Here is a 5,084-nt window from a genome sequence, read left to right as displayed (position 1 = left end):
ATATTCTGGCGTGGAAGCCCATAAATTGAAGTGAGGCTCATGTGAGGAGTAGTGAAAGCAAAAACAGCAAATGTAATTCACAGCATTATGTAGTATATTATCCAATATCCAAATGCTGGTTGGGTTGCGAGTAAAGATGCACGGTATGAGTTTATATTGACTTGGCCGTGAACAATTGGGTTCTTTTTTGAGTGGACCGAGTTGTCGGGAGAGACATAAGGAGTTGATGTGGAGGATGAAAATCGAATCACTTTAGTGTCTCTGACAGCTGTTATCACTATCGCTTTAAAAATCACTTGCAGTGTACTTACACATGTAATGACCGAGTAAGTAATGGTGCAGTTTGATGGAAATTGAATTCAATTTTAAGAGTAAAGGATTCTTTATTGGATTACTGCTGGTGGCAGCTTCTCAGTGAAACACAGACTCCGTTGTGGAATTTCTTTTTTTAAATGTCCAAACAGGGAGCTTTGTGAGAGATTGATAGGTTAGGCCTCTAAAAATCCTGATCCTCCCTTTAAAAGTTCTTCTTGGACAGTTCCAGTTAATAGAAGTCAACAAAGATTTTTTTGTTAGGAGGTAAATATCTGTCTGAAGGATTGGTCCTAATAATGGTGATCATAAATAATGAATTTAACATGAGAAAACAAATAGGAATCACCATTCAAACAGAGTGATCTGTAAAAGTATACTGCATAACCATATATACATTAGAGACAATCTTCAAATCATTAAAATAACCAAGTAAAACTTATCTTTTAACTTTTGAATTATCAATAGTAGTGCCCTTAGTGTCATTTTCAGCATTTAGGCTGAGGCAAACTAGGAGGCAGTGACCAGGTGCTGTATGGTAATCCCTGATTGCCTGCTGCAAAGTCATGAGTATTCAGAGCATGATAATTGTCCTCAAAATACATGCATGACTACACAAAACAGCACAAATAATCCCCCTAGTCACTTCTGGCGCAAAACACACCCTGTGTGAGGTGAGAGATTAGAGCAGTTGCGGTGGTTGTGGTGGTGGCTGGGTAGGGCGGGGGTCAATAAATCGATCATTTGAGTGTAAGAAGTGAGCTGGACATCATGAAGGACCTCATCAAGGAGCCCATTAATTGTTTTGTTTATGTAGCTCCAATCACAACATACCACACCTCTCCCACTGAAAATTAATGATTACTGGCAAAAGGTTAATATCCACTCAGCTGAAAATGAATCAACAGTGAATTAATGAGATCATTACCTGCATGGATTGATAACGAAATTAGTCTTCTTTCAAAGCAGGACTTTGTGGGATGGGGAGGTATTGATTTGAAAAATAATGTATCTGTTGGTGAAGCCCTTGACCAGATGGCCTGTGCTGATGCTGACTGTTGGAGGTCGCAGCCAATCAAGATCTGTTAGAGGTGGAATAAAATGTCCTTTAGACTTTGTGATAATTTAATAAGCTTAATAAGAAATGCTGTAATTTCTACTTAAAAGCATTTAATTGATTTCTATAAATATTAACAGGGTTGTTTAGGTCTCAGTTTCATACATTTGAAAGAAATGGCTCTGTCTTCCAACAGTGTAAAAGTCATAGTTTCAGTCTTGCTGAAGAGACTCAAGGTTTTTCTTGCACCGGCCTGTTTTTGCAGTCTTGAGGAGCTAAACTATCAGCAGGTCCCCACAGTAATTTCAGGAGTGATTCATACAAATGAAATATGTCTCTGCAGAAAATTGTACTGGGTTATTAATTGGCAGGGAGTCAGACAGTACTTGGAGAGAAGACTCTAGAGACAGGTTGATTCATGTATCAATTCTTCATTTGAACAGCAGTTCAAAGTTAAACAGTCAAACTGAATCTGCAACGGAACTGAAATTTCATATTAGTACCAGCCTGTAGCTGGAGTGTGCTTTACAGTTTTCACAAGATGAGAAACCTAAACAAAATGTTTGCTAAAGAGACAGCCGGTTACCTTCCTTTACCTTCCTCACAAATGTCCAGGTTTTTTTACTTCACCATATGGCTGTCCTTTGTATTTTTCTAGAAATGATAAAATAAACAACAGAATTCAGTATTTGTTCACCAGAATTTTATTCTCGGCAGCACAGCGGAGGCCTATAACAGACATTAAAACACCCATTTTGGGGAAAATAAATGGTAATGCTTATTTTCTTTCCTTCCTAGGATGTTTTCAGGAAAGGACTATGTAATTTGGTGCTACTTAGTGCACTCAACAGTTTAAAATGTATTTAAAAACACAAAAAGATTTTCTATTTGATGTCTAAAGGGTCAGTGAGGTGGTTTTCATTATTAGACCACCACATTTGGTGAACTGTAATTTTCAGCAGTAGTGTATAGATTAAAAGATGATTGGTATTGATGTATGCGAGCAGAGATCTCATTGTAGTGAAGAGATGCTGGTTCCTCCGCCTGCTCTTCTCATCCTATTGTGGGCATTTATGTAAATGATGTAACACTGTGGCAGAGCAGCAGCTGAGCTGTGGCGATGCTTTGAGATGGGGAGCAGGCAGACACAGAGGAGTAAAAAGTAGTGAGTGATCACAATAATAAAAAGAAAGAATTTAGAGAAGGAAAAAATAATGTGTCAAAAAAGATAGTCAGACAGATTGTGCTGAAGTTCCAGTGTGTATTTCTGACACTGTTCATTTGAGTGAACATTAAGGTCTGGTCATTAGCTGGTCTGGTTCATTTAGCTTAGTTTTTTCTTCATTTAGTTTTAGAACTGATCTGCCTTTTTCAAAACTAGATTATAGGACTATGCACTGTTTTTAGATAAGAAACAACTGTTTTACCACATTTGTTTTAGCCTCTCTTTGATTTAACTTCCCCATCTTAAAATGGTAAATTTTTCAAAATCATCATGCAGTGACACACATGATCAAAACTTTTTGATCCTTGTATGCTTCTGTCCTGGATAAACTGATTCCACTGTTGTTTTGTGCCATAAAAGCTCTAATCTTTGGTTCATGTGAGGATTTGTTTTGCTTCAGAATGACTCCAGTTATGCAAATGTTTCCCAATTTTCCAGTATTCAGAAAATGTCTGCTGAGATCCTAATTTTTGAGAGGAAATGTCCCAGTTTCGTCTTCACAGAGTGCGGATGTTTTTACCATCTGTGGTTTCAACAATCACTTAAACAACACTACTGATCCTAAGAAGGACTAAGCATTGATACCAATGATCATACTCAGTTTGTTTAGGAACACATCCATCCATATCCATTTTCTTTTGCTTATCCAGGTCCGGGTCGCAGTGCCAGCAGGTAAGGTAGTCCTGACGTTCCCTAACATTTTCCAGCTCCTCCTGGGGGAATCGAGAGGCGGCCCCAAGCCACATGAGATAAAGAATCGCTACCGCTTGTTCTGGGTCTACCCTGAGGTGTCCTACCAGTTGGACGTGTCCAGAAAACCTCCAAAGGAAGGCACTCAGGAGGCATCCTGATCAGATGCCTGAACCACCTCAACTAGCTCCTTTTGACACAAAGAAGCAGCGTCTCTAATCCAAGCTCCCTCTTGATTTCTGAGCTTCTTACTCTATATCTAGGGGTGAGCCCAGCCACCCTATGGAGAAAACTCATTCGGACCGCTTGTGTCTCATTCTTGGGGTCACTACCCAAATCTCATGACCATACAGTGCCTTGCGAAAGTATTCGGCCCCCTTGAAATTTTCGACCTTTTGCCACATTTCAGGCTTCAAACATAAAGATATAAAACTGTAATTTTTTGTGAAGAATCAACAACAAGTGGGACACAATTATGAAGTGGAATGAAATTTATTGGATATTTCAGACTTTTTTAACAAATAAAAAAACTGAAAAATTGGGCGTGCAAAATTATTCAGCCCCCTTAAGTTAATACTTTGTAGCGCCACCTGTTGCTGCGATTACAGCTGTAAGTCGCTTGGGGTACGTCTCTATCAGTTTTGCACATTGAGAGACTGAAATTTTTGCCCATTCCTCCTTGCAAAACAGCTCGAGCTCAGTGAGGTTGGATGGAGAGCGTTTGTGAACAGCAGTTTTCAGTTCTTTCCACAGATTCTCGATTGGATTCAGGTCTGGACTTTGACTTGGCCATTCTAACACCTGGATATGTTTATTTGTGAACCATTCCAGTGTAGATTTTGCTTTATGTTTTGGATCATTGTCTTGTTTGAAGACAAATCTCCTTCCCAGTCTCAGGTCTTTTGCAGACTCCATCAGGTTTTCTTCCAGAATGGTCCTGTATTTGGCTCCATCCATCTTCACATCAGTTTTAACCATCTTCCCTGTCCCTGCTGAAGAAAAGTAGGCCCAAACCATGATGCTGCCACCACCATGTTTGACAGTGGGGATGGTGTGTTCAGAGTGATGAGCTGTGTTGCCTTTACGCCACACATAACGATTTGCATTGTTGCCAAAAAAGTTCGATTTTGGTTTCATCTGACCAGAGCACCTTCTTCCACATGTTTGGTGTGTCTCCCAGGTGGCTTGTGGCAAACTTTAAACGAGACTTTTTATGGATATCTTTAAGAAATGGCTTTCTTCTTGCCACTCTTCCATAAAGGCCAGATTTGTGCAGTATACGACTGATTGTTGTCCTATGGACAGAGTCTCCCACCTCAGCTGTAAATCTCTGCAGTTCATCCAGAGTGATCATGGGCCTCTTGGCTGCATCTCTGATCAGTCTTCTTCTTCGTAGATTTGCAGTGGTCTGATACTCCTTCCATTTCAATATTATCGCTTGCACAGTGCTCCTTGGGATGTTTAAAGCTTGGGAAATCTTTTTGTATCCAAATCCGGCTTTAAACTTCTCCACAACAGTATCTCAGACCTGCCTGGTGTGTTCCTTGTTCTTCATGATGCTCTCTGCGCTTTAAACAGACCTCTGAGACTATCACAGAGCAGGTGCATTTATACGGAGACTTGATTTCACACAGGTGGATTCTATTTATCATCATTAGTCATTTAGGTCAACATTGGATCATTCAGAGATCCTCACTGAACTTCTGGAGAGAGTTTGCTGCACTGAAAGTAAAAGGGCTGAATAATTTTGCACGCCCAATTTTTCAGTTTTTTATTTGTTAAAAAGGTTTGAAATATCCA

The sequence above is a fragment of the Micropterus dolomieu genome, linkage group LG02 (genome assembly GCF_021292245.1).
Source record: "Micropterus dolomieu isolate WLL.071019.BEF.003 ecotype Adirondacks linkage group LG02, ASM2129224v1, whole genome shotgun sequence".
NCBI lineage: Eukaryota > Metazoa > Chordata > Actinopteri > Centrarchiformes > Centrarchidae > Micropterus > Micropterus dolomieu.
The sequence above is the reverse complement of the archived record's forward strand: the minus strand, read 5'-3'. Positions refer to the sequence as shown.